Source organism: Triturus cristatus, chromosome 6, assembly GCF_964204655.1.
Source record: "Triturus cristatus chromosome 6, aTriCri1.1, whole genome shotgun sequence".
In the NCBI taxonomy this organism is placed as follows: Eukaryota; Metazoa; Chordata; class Amphibia; order Caudata; family Salamandridae; genus Triturus; species Triturus cristatus.
This window is the reverse complement of record NC_140589.1, coordinates 1461551845-1461567529: the sequence shown is the minus strand read 5'-3', so window position 1 is coordinate 1461567529 and position 15685 is coordinate 1461551845.

Here is a 15685-nt window from a genome sequence, read left to right as displayed (position 1 = left end):
CCAGACGATGGATCGCGCCGATCAAAGCAATTTTGCGAGTCTGATGAAGTGGCAAAACGCTCAGTCTGATTCTGAGTAACACCACGACCTCTACCACGTGACGCTTGTTGAGGACCACTACGACCTCCTCGAGTCGAAACACCATTGTTTCGGTCACGCAAAACTGGACAATTAAACTTCAAATGGCCCTCACCCCTACAATATGCGCATTGATTATACCCCAACATAGAGCGAGGTGTAGAGGAGTCAGTACGCGACTGCGATCTAGAAAACTGTGATTGTAATCGATTTGGCTGTTGCGAGTCATTTTGATTCGAGCGCGGAGGATACGCTTGCTGCAATAAGACCTTAGTTTTAAGATCCTTCGTTTTCTTATCTGCGCGTTCGCTTTCTTCTTTCTCTCTATTTTCGTAGTATTGGGCCGTGGCTAATATGTGAGCAGTGGTAGAAACGGCCCACAAACTTTCAGAATTCTTCAACTTGTTGCTTAGTTCAGGCAACAAATTCGATACAAATTTATCAACGAACAATCGCTGACCTCCCTCAGAGCTCATATCCTGACCACTATGATCGATAAATGCCTCCTCAAATCTCGTAAAGAAATCGGAGACACTCTCGTCCTTCTTTTGTTTGCACGCAGACAATTTGTCCCAATTAACGCGTATTGCTGGCATAAGTGTTTTCATAAGTGTAATTATCCTCTGGGGCAGATTCTCAATGATCTGTTCAGGTTTAGCCCCACCAACTTGCCGTCCGTCAGCCGCCGCAAGAGCAGTCCAATCACCGCCTAACTCAGCTGCGTGATTCTCTTGACGGATTTTTGCCCAAATCGGTTGAGGGACTACGTTACCAAACAACATGTCGATATCGGCAAGGTTCATAACAGTAGCATCCACTAATTGGGATAACTCCTTGTAATAACCTGCAGGATTTTTGCGGGGGTCAGGCAAAGTTTGCTTTACCGATCGCTTCCATGGGAGGTTATCCAAACTCTCTGAAAGTGTGGTAGAACAACAGGATTAGCAGCAGGATCACCTGGCATCCATACTGGGGGAACTTCCCGCATAGGATACTGACCAGGTTGAGCCGTCCGCTCCTCAGTTTCGTCCTTAAACAATGCTCGAGGTTGTACTGTAGATCGAAAAGATAACAGACGCTCTAAAACACGTCGGACATTACCACCCACAATCATACCAGTCGAAAACTGATTCTGAAGCTCAGTCATCTCGGGCGGTACATTGTCAACCTCCTCATTATCCCACTCTTCTCTCAAGGATTTACACATTTCCTCGAACACGAATCTTTGTGTGGGCTCATTGAACTGGGAAAATGTCTCAAAAACTATACGCGAAGTGTACTTCGCAGGATGCCTGATCCATTTACGCGCCATTTTCACTAACGACTCACGTTCCCTACCATCAGGAATTTGACTGCGCCTCTGAGCGACATCAGAAAGATCAGACCCGAGTATTGGTCCGAAAACCGGAGAATAGAGATTAGCGACAGCATTAAATATATGACTACGAACGGAAGGAGAAGAAGAAGGAAGCACAGGAGCAACGACATTAGGAGTAAACGTAGAAGCAGTAGCGGCAGTCGGGATAACGGGAGTAGTAGCAAGATTGGGCTGATGAGATACTGGCAAAGGAGCAGTAGGAAAAAGAGCGGGTAAAGGAGGATGAACAATTTGTGGCACAAGGGGATTCGGAAGAACAGGAGGAACGACAGGCTGACCAGCAGCTGCCAGAACAACAGGTTGAGGAACAGGAGGAATCACAGGACCCACAGTATCTGGTGCATAAGGAGGTGGTGATTTCAATAGATAAGACAATATGGGATCTTCTACCGCTTCTTCTCCCGTCTTATCAGGACCAGACGGTAAAACCGGATAACATTTATCCACTGCCATATGATGAAGTCTAGCACAAACTTCCTGCTCCTTCTCGTCTTTGTCTCGCTGATACTGTTCTGCATTTTGCATCACCGTAATAACACCTTCTCTCTTATTTTTCTTAATCTGTTTGATTTCTTTCTGCTTGGCCTCTTTACGCCATAACCGGAAGGAATCAAACATGGCCGGCATAACCTTCTTTTTAAACAATTTAGCTTCAAGATTATCTAATATTGCAGTTTCGAAACTACCATGTGATGGCCAACTAAGAACACCATCATTTTTAGTGTAACGAATCCAATATTCATTGTATACAATAGGACCTACTCCGTGGCGACTATAGAGCTCATAAATTGGAGTTCCAACAGGAGGTATCGGACATGAATCCTCCAATCGGGAATCCGTGCTGCAACATTTAAGGAAACCAAACAAAGTACTACGGCCAGGCATCGCGCACACAAACCGAGTTTACAAGCTTCAAGGGCTATCGAATTATGATGTCCTCGCAAAAAAAATGCAAGACTCTCGGTTTTTGGCAATTGCAATCGTCAAATAAAACCCAACAACTAAGAACCAACAACTAAGAACCACAAATGCAATGGAACCATGCAAACAACCAGGTTTAACCAAGAACTCTGGGAGCGACCCACAAATACTTAACTGAAAGAGCAATGGCGTCACCAGGAAGGCCCGTCTATCGTCTCGCCGTACAAAGGACTACGCCAGGCGCCAAAACAGGTCGACAGTCAGGGCATCAGTCCGTCGCAGCCGTCAGGAGGCGGGAATCTTCGCGGGAAAAGTCTTCGGGCCACTTATTTCGACAACTGGATCGATGAAGCGGGGTGCACCTTCCCTCGGAGATTTCACACGAAGTTCCTCACGATCGTCGTGCTTTGGACCGGTACCGCTGATGTCGCCCCACGTTGGGCGCCAACTGAAGGACTGGGCTATTCTAAGGCCCAGCGGTGCCAGGGGACAACACCTGAAACCTTCGTGGGTTACCTGCTCCGGCGTACAAAACACAGAGACACGGGACACTTCCTGCGGCGTCAAAGATCAGCGTTTATTTACTGCAGGGATACAGAAATCGCAAGAAGTACAGAACGTGTAGGTTCTGAGAGACTGCTTCAAATTGCACAAGTGGATCGCTCCTTTTATACACATTTTCGTCATTGCACAACATGACGAACAAAAGGTTACAACTCAGTTCCCACAGTAAACTTCAAAAAGGTCACACTCATGTTTCAGAAGCCCGGAACATAATTACAGCAGCATTGCCGGTTCCCAACTGTAAAAGCACATTATCCCCACATTAAGCACATTCCATTCCGACTGTAAACGAATTTAGGAGAAGGGACAGGAACAGATGCAAAGGAAAAACAAGGATGCACAACAGATTGGAAAAAGAGTGTAAAGAGCAATATCGGAAACTCGATTGCAGGATCAAAGGACTCGTGCCTAATGCATGCATGACTGAAACAATAGACTGGCACGGCAAGATGAGCCTCGAGCGGAGCCATCTGCCTTTGCCGTGTCAACCCCCTCATCATAAAGACACCTTCAAAGGAACACGTGTCCTCCACGAAAGCTTGGGAATCCCAGGGCCACGAAGCGGACAAGGTCCGTTCGCTGGCTACTTGAGGGCAAGAGACAAAATGGATGCCGTATCTAAGATGGAACCCAAAGGTTCAGATGGACATACCCAGGAATGAGACGAACCGTACATAGTAGCGTAGCGAAAACGCGTACACCCACTAAACTCGTCATTTGCGGTTCGTAGATACCAAACTCGTCCATATTCGAACACACCCAAGAAGTGCCATTACGATTCTCACGGAACCTCACATTCTTTAGAAGTATTAGCTGGTACCAGGCTGTCTTTGTTTTTTTTGGCAATGTGTTTCTTGAGGGAGAGGTGAGTTGCCAGGATGGATCCAAGTGATTTGTCATTCGGTGAGAGTTGGAGTTCAAAGCTGTCATGGTTTATGTCAGTGAGCTAGGTTTGCAGTGCATATTGCTTGTTGTTCTTGGCAAATAGTAGGAATCTTTTTCTTGGCTGGGCTCAGATTCTGGTAGGCGCTAAACTTCAAAGTATTTAATTTTTGCTTTTGAAGTTTCTTTGAATCCTTGATTTCTTGATTTGGTTGTGTTGTATGGAGGACAATGTGGGTGTGTACTGGGGGTGGCGAAGTATTATCAAATTACTGTCAGGGAAGAATTTGAGATTTCAATCAATCAATCAATGGCTTATATAGCGCAACTACTCACCTGCAAGAGTCTCAAGGTGCTCGAGGGGAGGGGGGAAGCTGCTGGTCCATTGAGGGCACTGTGGTTTTATTCGAAGAGGCAGGTCTTGAGGTCCTTCCTGAATTGAGACAGTGATGGAGATTGCCTGAGGTAGAGGGGCAGGGTATTCCAGATCTTTGCAGCGAGGTAGGAGAAGGATCTTCCTCCGGCTGTGGTTTTGCAGATATATGGGAGGGTAGCCAGTCCCAGTTGGGAGGAGCAGAGGTCTCTGGTGGGAGAGTGGAATGTGAGGCGGTGATTGAGGTATGCACGTCCCGCGTTATGTAGGGCTTTGTAGGCATGAGTGAGGAGCTTAAAGGTGATTCTTTTGTTAACCGGGAGCCAGTGGAGATCTCTTAGGTGGCTGGAAATGTGGCTGCAATGGAGGATGTTGAGGATGAGTCTGGCAGAGGTGTTCTGGTTGTTCTGCAGTTTCTTGATAAGTTTCTGGGTGATGCAGGTGTAGAGTGTGTTGCCATAGGCAATTCTTTTGCTGAAAAGTGCGTGGGTGACCGTCTTTGAGGACTCTGTGATGATCCATTTGAACATCTTTCAGAGCAGGCACAGGGTGAGGAAGCAGGATGATGAGACGGCGGTTCATGGTGAGCGAGGAGTCAAGGATGATGCAGAGGTTCTGCGGGTGGTCTGTGTGGGGGGGGAGTTCCAAGTGCTGTGGGCCACCAGGGGTCATCCTAGGCAGATGGGGTGGAGCCCATGATAAGGACTTCTGGCTTCTCTGAGTTGAGCTTGAGGCAGCTGTATTTTATCCAGGCGGGACAGGCTTCATCCCATCATGAAAGTTGTTCTTGGTGACTTTGGGTTCGTTGGTGAGGGAGAGAATCAGCTGGGTGTCATCCGCGTACGAGTTTGTGGTACTTGACGATGGCTGTGAGTGGGGCCATGTAGATGTTGAAAAGCGTTTGGGCTCAGGGAGGAGCCCTGAGGTGCTCCGCAGTTGATCTATGTGGTTTCTGAGAGGAACAGAGGTAGTCTGTCTCTCTGTCTTCGGCCAGTGAGGAAGGAGAGGATCCATTCCAGGGCTTTGTCGTGGCTGCAAGCTTCATGGAGTCTTGTGCTTAGGGTGTGGTGGGAGATTGTATTGAAGGCAGCCGAGAGGTCCAGTAGGATGAGGGCTGCAGTTTCGCCTCGGTCGAGGAGGGTGCGGAAGTTGCCTGTGGCGGTGAGGAGGGTGGTCTCGGTGCTGTGGTTGCTTCAGAAGCTAGATTGAGAGAGTTCCAAGATGTGATTCACTTTGATGAACTTGGAGAGTTGGGCGTTGATGGCCTTCTCGATGACCTTGGCTGGGAAGGGGAGAAGAGAGATGGGTCTGAAGTTCTTGAGGTCCGTCGGGTTGGCAGACGGTTTCCTCATCAAGGGTTTGATCTCTGCTCGTTTCCAGTCTTCTGGGAAGGTGGCGGAGTTGATGGAGCACTTGAGAGTGCAGCAGAGTTCGGGGGCAATGGTGGTGCCTGCTCTGTTGAAAATGTGGTGCGGACAGGGGCCCAAGGGTGCTTTGGAGTGGATGCTCTTCATGATCTTGAGAGTATCGTCCGCGGTGAGGGTGTCCAGCTGAGTATGGTCTATTGGGGCCTTGTGTCAAAGGGTGTGGTGGTTGTGGGTGGTATGGGTATCGAGGCCATCGAAGCTGTTGTATATCTCCTTGATCCTGTGGTGGAAGTAGGTGCCGAGGTTATTGTAGAGGTCTTGGGAGAGGGGGATGTCTTCTGTCTCTTTGCTGGGTCTGGCAAATTCTTTGACCACAGTGAAGAGTTCCTTGCTGTTGAGTGCGTTGGTGTTAATTATTTCTTGTAGGGCCACATTGTTCTGATGAAGTGATGGTGTGCGGTGACAGCGGTTTTAAAGGCTGAGTGGTCTTTTGGGGTCTTGCTACTCCTCCATCTCTTCTCGAACTGTCTACAGGTGCGTCTGGACTCATGAAGGGTGGGAGAGAACCAGCTGGATTTCTTGGAGCGTTGCTTGCTTGGGGCTTTCTTCTGTGGAGCCAGAGTGTCAGCGCAGTCGGAGATCCATTGGTAGAGGTAGCATGCTGTGGTGTTGGCATATGTGGATGTCAGTGGAGGGGTTTTGCTGAGGGAGGTGGTGAGCTGTTCTTCTGTGATCTTGTTCCAGTTTCTGCCAGGGTAGCGGTGAGCGTGGTAGTGTATGACAGGTTTGGTGAAGGCGAAGTGGATGCTGCGGTGGTCGGTCCACTGTAGCTCAGTGGTGTGGCTGAAGATGATGTTGTCGCTTGCGGAGAAGATGAGGTTGAGCGTTTGTCCTGTTGAGTGGGTTGGGAAGGTAACCAATTGTTTGAGTCCGACTGTGGTGAGGTTCTCTAGCAGGGAGGAGGTGTTATTGTTATTGGAGTTGTCCTGGTGAAAGTTGAGGTAGTCGAGGAGGATGTAGTCTGTAGAGGGAAGAGCGTGGGGTGTGATGAAGTCGATGATGGAATTGCTGAATTTGCAAATAGTTAATGTTACTTTGGCTATTGATGATGACATCTGCAAGACAAGAAGTACGGAGGCATACTGTTTGTGGACAGAGCAAAGGAGAAGGGAAGTTTATTTTCAAAGTTGATTTGATTACAATAAAATGCCAAATCCGGAGTGTTCACATGGTGGCAGCAGAAAGAGAAAGCAAACATTTAGTGGCACTGAACTAGAAATCCTAGTTAGGATGTGTGTGGACGAAAACGAGAAGTTATTTAACAAACCCTCAATCAGTGTCCCTGAGGCCAATACAAATCTTACCTGGTCCTGAATCATAGACCCCATAGATGCGGTGGGAGTGACCAATTGTACAATTGAAGAAATAAGAAAGAGGTTGTATGAGCTCAGATTCTGAACAAAGGAGGGGTTGACATCAAGATGGAGGGGCACTTCTGCGTCTGGAGGTAGACCAAGAACTGAAAGTCCACCAAGTGTGATAGAAAAACTAAAACTGATTGCAACAACTTTTCTTTCAGAATCAATCAGTATAGTCTGTTTGATTGGCCCTTCTGCCACAGTAGATCTGAGGAAGATGCAGGGCACTTAGCTCAACGTTTAAGAAATCTAGAGAGTGCTCTGCTAAATGTCCAAAAATACAGCACAGAGCCATATGTGAATTATCAGGCTGGTTAGTAAGTTACAGAAGACCAATAGAAGGTTTTCAGACTGTGGCAGATCCAGCCCAATCACTATGCTAATCTTTTCTAAAAGAGGGAAAGCACATAGATGTACCGAGCACAATTCTGATATTCACATTAGGCCATTTGTCTTGTCTGTTGAGAAATTAGCGACAAGGGCTACATCTATGTTTCACAGATCTTTAAAATTTTAGGCATAATTACGTAGGCAAAATTGTGATACCAATGGGACATTACAAAAGACTAGAAATGTTTTAGAGGAAATAAGAGTACATGACAGTGAGGAACATTTCTGTCATGGGGTACTTTGAATACACTGAGGGGCATATGTACAAGTTCATATCACCGCGGGAACATCGCTTTTTGTGGCGATAGGGGCATTACCTTATGTACAAGGCAGCGTTAAGTCACTTAACGTGGCGTAACCCTGTCTTGTACATAAGGCACCCTTTCACGCTATGTTTAGCGTGAAAGGGGAGTGCAGTGGGTGTTGTGGTGGACGTTCCAATGCAACACCCATTGTATTCTGTCATTGGGCTATATTTGTGCTACATCTGGGTGATATTTGGGCTACATTTGGGCTCTTTTGTCTCTGGTGGCCATCTTAGGAGATTTATTTGTTATTAAATTTCCTAATTTCCTCATTTACTGCAGTCTCCTCAGTAGGAAATAATTTCAGTTTTTTGATTTTGGTTCCATCAAGAAGGCATTCAGATGTGTCACACATTTGCCATAAATTCTGAATGTTAGCACTCTAGTTGCTCATTAGATCACTGTAGTAAAGCTACTGCTCACCAGGGAAGTCTGCTGCTGGTATTCAAAGTGCATGTTTCAGTCTGCATGTCAGAATTATTTTATGAAATAGAAGAGGATTTGAGAAGTCAAAATGTGCCTTAATTTTTCTTTCTGCAGCACTAATCATAATTTCTATGGCAAAATGAACCCCCTCGTGTTGTTCCTTTGTAAATTAAATGTTTTAAGTGTTACCACTTTATTCCAATCAAGATGGCTTCAGGTGTGCAATACTTTTGTCATAAGTAAGACTGTTAGCGCTCTAGTTGTTCGTTAGAACACTCTGGGACATTCTGTCATTGGGCTATACTTGTGCTACATCTGGGTGATATTTGGGCTACATTTGGGCTCTTTTGTCTCTGGTGGCCATTTTGGGAGACTTATTTGTTATGAAGTTTCCTAATTTCCTCATTTACTACAGTCTCCTCAGTAGGAAATACTTTCAGTTTTTTACTTTGATTCCATCAAGAAGGCATTCAGATGTGTCACACATTTACCATAAATTCAGGATGTTAGCAATCTAGTTGCTTATTAGATCACTGTAGTAAAGCTACTGTTCACCAGGGAAGTCTGCTGCTGGTATTGAAAGTGCATGTTTCAGTCTGCATTTCAGAATTTTTTAATGAAATAGAAAAGGATTTGAGAAGTCACTCAAAATGTGCCCTAATTTTTCTTTCTGCAGCACTAATCATACTTTCTATGGCAAAATGAACCCCCTCATTTTGTTCCTTTTTAAATTAAATGTTTTGAGAGTTACCACTTTATTCCAATCAAGATGGTTTCAGGTGTGCAATACGTTTGTCATAAGTAGGACTGTTAGTGCTCTAGTTGTTCTTTAGAACACTCTGGGAAGCTGCAGTAGAACACAAAGGAATCAACTGACAGTCTCTGCCCTTGTTGGATGTACATGTTTTACTGAGAATGTCAGACTTCATTCTCACATGACTGAGAAAGATAATGGAAATTTACAGAAAATATGCTCTCAGTTTAGCTTATAGATCGCCTTCCAAACCTCTGTGGGAAAAGCAAGAGAAAATAGTTTTCTCTCAAACATGATTCATGATATTACAACAGAAGGCTTTTTCACATGGTAAAATCACCTTAGAACACACCACAATTCCTAAAATGAGTATGGTACCATCAACAAATGATTTATAATGTAACTAAAGTCTTAAAACCTTCTATTAACTGCAATGCTTTTTAATGAGGTGCTATCATGTATATTGGTCCCAAGATGGCTGCCAACACTTCTTGGATGAAGTACTGATAGCCAATCAGATCTCACGATGAGATGTGTGGTTAGGCTCCGCCCAGATATATCTATCTTTTTAACTCTAATTTTCTCGGGAACTACTGAACAGATTTACACCATTTAAGCAAAAGGCACGAGTCTGAACTGTGGACTACCTCTTTGCCAAATTTGGTGTAATTCCGTTCAACAGGTCGGGCTGTAGCTGCGTCAACAGGTCCTATGGGAAAATGCATGGGGAAAACGCGTTTTGGGACCCCCCTTTTTTCTCGGCCCCCGCTTGATGAATCATCGTGAAATTTTCAGGATAGGAGCGGACCGGAGCTGGCCAAAAGTTTGGAAAATTTCGCGAAGATTCGTCAATCGGCACCAACGTTATTCCAAATAGAATGTTGCAGATTTCCTATGGAAAATAGGTCCTAACTGTAACTGCCTACTGGCGACTGCCAGTAGGTAATATATAGATATAGATATATATATATATATACATATTCTATGTGTAGAGTGCAGCCATTTTGGATGTTTCACCTGGATATCAGGTGGCCTTTTCTACCTGGCAACTGGTTACCGCTTTCTTCCGCTTGATGGTAATTTGCAAGTGCTATTTGAGTTTTTGTACGTATTTGCAATTTGAGAATGCCAGGTACATACAAATACTGATTCAGAAATTGTGAATCCTATTTCGAAAATCACAAACATGAGTCTCTGTCTTGCAATTTCTTAAATATTCGGTTTCCTATGCAAAATGTACAAATCCTAACTTTTAGTCTCTTCCACATAAAGAATCTCTATTTTAGCATTTGCAAAATAGTTTGCCACCGATTTGAAAATTGATAAAGCTTTGACCATGAGTCCTTTAGTTGCAGGGATTGGGGCGTGTATAGCGTTACCCCACGGAGGAGATTGGTCTGCTCTGGGGGATTGGGAGGAAAAGGGAGTATTTATGGTGGGCGACCTCTATGAAGATGGTGCCTTACTGCCGTTCTCGAGTTTACGAGATAGATATGACCTGCCGCGGGGACACTACTTAATGCACGCGGCGCTGGTAGCGGCGATCCAACGCAGGTGGAAGACGGGGCTGACAGAACCAGAGACGTCGTTAATCTGCCAATATGTAGCTATGGCGGCTGGCACGTTCAAGGCCGTCACGTGCCTTAACAGGAGAATGGAACAGGAGGGGAGGCAACTGATAGATCGACTAAAGGAGAAGTGGGAGCAGGATCTAGAGAGGGACATCCCGGAAGCTACTTGGCCTAAACTAGTGGAAAGGGCATGGAAGAGTACACGGAACGCTAGGTTCCAGCTAATACAATTTTACGTGTTACATAGGGCATATATGACCCCGAAGCATATTAAGCAGTTCTTTAGGGTGGAAAAGGCTGGCTGCCCTAGATGTGGGACAGAAGATGCGGACTTTCGGCATATGCTGTGGTCCTGCCCGAATCTGACAGTATATTGGGGAGAAGTAATAACGGCACTGGAGTTGACAACGGAGCGAACACTTAACAAGGACATGGGGGTGAGGTTATTGCATTGGTTTTCGCATACAAAACACAACAAAGTGACCAGCAAATTTATAGATTTGGGACTGATATTAGCTAAAAGGGAGATAACCAGCCATTGGAAGCACAGCCAGGGACCTAGGGTGCAGAGATGGAAACACGAATTTCTTAAGTGGGCAGCGAGTGAAAGTGTGATTAAGCTACGGCTGGAGCATAGGTCGCAGAAAGAGACGATGTTGGAAGTGGCGCGTGCCTGGGAGGCGCTAGTTGAGGCTCTGCGCAGGTCCGACAGGGACCTGGAAGATGAACCTGACCCTCCACTAGACTGCGGACCATTGGGAGCAGTGGGGCGAAAGCGGGGATTGGAAGTGCTGTAGACAGGGAGAGTACCAGATTACATGGGGAGGGAGGCTATACCACAGAGAAGGCACATTTTAGGTAAACATCTATAGACCAGTTCACATTGGGAATTATACGCAGCGGTGGAGCACACTGGAGGGGGAGGTAGGGGTGGGAAGGGGTAGTAGTTATGTTGTTGGGGAGGGTTGAGCGATACTGATACTAGTATGCAATAATTGTTGATGTACCACGAGACACCGTAAATAGTTGCCTAGATGACAATATGTAATCCTATGTTTGGAAAGAATAACAACTTTGAACAATAATGGGCAGAGGACAGTTAATAACCATGTACTCTATGCAAAATATGAGGATGTTATGATGATGATTGAAAAACAAAAATAATAAAAACATATAAAAAAATAAAAAAAATGAATTTTGACATTTTACAAGCCATCTTTAAAAAGTAGAAAAAAGAATTTCATTAGAAAGGCACGTATAATAAAATATTTTCTCTTGTTAAGTTTCAGGTGGAAAAAAAAAAAAAAAAAAAAGGAGTACCTTAGTTGCAGCCAAGCTCTGATTTTCTAAAAAACACTTTAGCCACCCCCCACCCAAAACAAAGACTTATCAGAAAACCGCACATTTCTAGAATTAAAGTGCCAATGTTGGAACTTAGGCTAGAACTCGGAAACGCATTATCTATAACTAAGCATGGGCGTCCGCAGGGAGGGGCAAGGAGGGGCGCTTGTCCCCCCCTGGATCACCCGGCCCACGCTGTAAAGAACCACGCATAAGGTCAATGACAGCCCCCCACAGAGTTGCCTGTCTGCAGCAGGCCCTGTTTGATGAGCAGGAAAACGGCTGCTGTTCGGCCTGATCAACAGAGAAGGTCCGGGCCTGCCTGCACCCCCAGCTCAAAGTAAGTCATAACCTCTCCTGTTTTTTGTCTCTGTCTAGCTCCTCACTTGCTGAAAACTGTGACTCGTCTGCAAGAACTGCCTCTAACACTCTCTTTCCTCTCATTTGCTTCATTCGCTCCCCTGTGAAATCGATCTAAAAAGGAAGCAATGTTTTTTTTTGGGACTGTCTTTTTCTGACATTTTCTAATCCAAAGTGCAGCATCGGAATGGACGTTAGCACGATCTATGTACACTCACTACAGCAGACACTTCTTATTTATAAAAAATACCTGCCCGCTGGACACCTATATAGGGATTCCGCTTTGAAAGGTACTCTCAGAGCAGAGGTGTGGTATGTATGTGGCAGTCACACCTGCTTCATAGAATACTCTCTACAGCACTCTCTCCCGTACACCATACGATATGTAAATATTTTGCTTTAATGGCACTTAGGTGAATCTTTTTGATCTATGTGGGTGTTTTAACCGGAGTCCTTGGAACAAGCAGCGCTTGCATTGTAAAAGGACGGAGTCCGGCTCTGAATGTGCCTCGGTCCCACACAGAGCAGCACCACAGTGGCCAGGTGCACTTGGGGACGTGAAGGCTTCGGAGCCAATACACCTAGACAGCCCCATGGTCACGGGAGGCTGGAGACATAGCACCCTGGCTTTCACCCTTACCCCCTGGTGGTCGGGGCTACAGTAATGCGTATTTTAAGCCGTGGCACGGACGGGCCTTCGAGGCTGGGGCGTGGTGCACTGAGGGGGTGGGCACCTGACCTCGGCTCTCGTCCGTTGGGGCTGTGTGTGAGGGCCAGATCCGAGAGAGGGAAGGAGCGCCCAGGAAGGGGCCTACTCAGAGCTCCAGCCAGCTAATGCCCTGGTACTGAGAGGGGACAGACACCTGTGTGAGGAACGCTTCCACCTCAGGGGGTAGGAGGCCTGGAAAGTGTGTGCTCTGAGCTCCTACCACAGTCCTGAACCAGAGGGTCTGGAGGGGGTGGGGGTTGAGTAAGGGGAGACACAAGCCCGTGGCACCCCCTGTAGATGGTGCAGTGTGTGTGACAGGCATTCCAACCTCAGAGGACAGGAGGCCAGGATGAGGCCTGCTCAGAGCAGCTTCAGCAACAAACAGACCTGGACAGGAGGGGGTGACGGGGATAGGGGGCACCTGCCCCTAGCACCCTTAGGAGATGATGCGTGTGAGACCTGGACCAACTTGAGAACAGGAAAAGCAAGGAAAGGGCCAACCAAAAGTACTAACTATAGCGCTGTGCACAAACAGGGCCTTGCAACCAAAGGTGTGTGGGAGAAAAGTTCACCCCGTAGTATGGAGCAGTCGCCGGCCACTTAAGGGCACAGGGCCAGCCCCTGCTCCACCTGACTCCAACAGTGCCCTGTGGAGGGAAAAAAAATATACCACACTGTCTGTGGAAGTTTGAACGCATTTGAGTATGTCAGGACATTATACTTGATAGGCAGCCACCACTATCACGTCCTGGTAGGATCCATCCATGCCACCTGCCTGCCTCCCTCTAAGCTCCCATCCACCTGTCTGCCTCTACCCTCCCATCCACCTGCCTCCTCTAAGCTCCCATCCACCTGCCTCTGTAACCTACTATCCACCTGCCTTTCTCCCATCCACTTGCCTGCGTCTAAGCTCCCATCCTGCTGCCTCCTCTAAGCTCCCACCACCTACCTCTAACCTGCTATCCACCTGCCTGTCTCCCATTCACCTGCCTCTTCTAACCTCCCACCCACTTGCCTGCCTTTAACCTACTATCCACCTGCCTGCAAACTCCCATCCACCTGCCTTTCTCCCATCCACCCTTTTACTATTTCCACACCACTCTCGACTCTGATGACCAACCCGCTGTTATTTTGTTTTTATTTATTTTATTTATTTAAATGTGCGCTGCATACACACGACTGTGCATGGACTGTTTGTTAGGTGGGATGCTCTATTGCCTCAGCCTCTTTGTATAAGTTTATTGTTATTTTAAAGGGAATTTATTGAGCGCACGTACACCCAAGGTCTCTTGGCGCCGAATTGGAAACTACCCAGAAGCAGTCTCTGTGGCTCTTTGCACACACCCGGATAGACATGAGTGCACATGGTGTACATATTACACAGAATATCTATAGATGAAGAATACTTATGGAGCTCAGCACTGCCATCGAGGTCGCCTGTCTGTCACGTGGACAGGAATGACCTAGGAAGTGCAGCGAGCTTGGAAAATAGCAAGGGGGCATTCAGAGCTACATGGCTCCTCCTGCGCCCCAGTGTTTCTTGTGCCCCACCTGGCACACATCATGTCGTAGGACGGTGATGACTTTAAAATTTTGCGCCCCCCCCTGGAAAAATTTCTGCGGACGCCCATGTAACTAAGTAAGTCTTGTATATGCTTTGCACTTCCATTTCCAGGTCTCTGCTAGTGACATAAATACATTTGTTTACATCTCTGTGATGCTCTGATATTTTGTGGAACAAACCCACTGCACTTTAGTGGTTCAACAGAGTCTTTAATGAACACTTCCGAAGACTGTTTGGGCAGGTGAGGCTCATTCTATTATTATGGTAAAGAACTGAGTTGTGTACTGTTGGTGTTCTCTGAAATGCACCACCCAAGAGGAAGTAGATTGTGGATGACCTCTTGCTCTTCAGTAACAGCTGGGCTTTTGCTAGGCTTCTTTACTTCCAAGGTCAGTGTTAATGTGGTGCTTTGCTGCTAATACAGAAATGTTTAAGAACCAAGGGCCCAAGTATTCGAGTCACAAAAACATGGGCTTTGCAATGCCAAACGATTGAAGTTGTAATGTATTATGGGTACTTTTCGAGTTGGAAATGTCTTTCTGGCTCGCACAGCTCCTCCGTTATGGCGAAGGAGCGCCCCCACCCCCCCCCCCCTGAAAGCCAGCAGAGGCAAAGGACAAAAATAGAAGGATAATAACACATTTTTATTATCATTTGATTTTTAGCCCTGAAGGCTGCGAGGGAGGGGTGTGGCCTCCCATCCTGATGCTGCAGCACCATGGAGGAGGGGGGGCACTGCCAAGTGCTCATGACAGTTTGGCCCGCCCTCTGGGGTCGGCCAAACCGTCATGCGCACTCAGCCATTCTCCACCTAGCTGCGTTGTACAGCTGGGTGGAGAAACCAACACAGGCTCACAGTCTATGTCTGAGCGCCAAACCTAGGTGCTCAGACGATTCCCAGCGCTGCCCACATGCTGGGAAAAGCTTTCCCAGCAGGTGAGCAGCGCTGGGATCGGGCGCTGGAGAGCCTGCGCTCCTGGCAGGGATGCGAGGATCGGAAGCAAGGTCATCAGAGCAGGTACGTTTTCTTTTTTTTAATTTATATTTGTTTGTTTGTTTTTTGTGTTCACCTCCCCCCCCCGACATTACTGGGCTCGCAAACTACACCTTGTTACCCCTTGTGAAGTGAAAGGGGAGAGAGTGTGATTAAGGTATCACCCTGCTCTTTATAAGGTATCGCCCTGCTCCTAATAATTCTAAAAGGTACTCATCAATAGTTTGCAACCGCAGTTGTGAATTGGGCAGCTTATCCTACAGAATGCACCTCCTGCGCCCTATATTGTA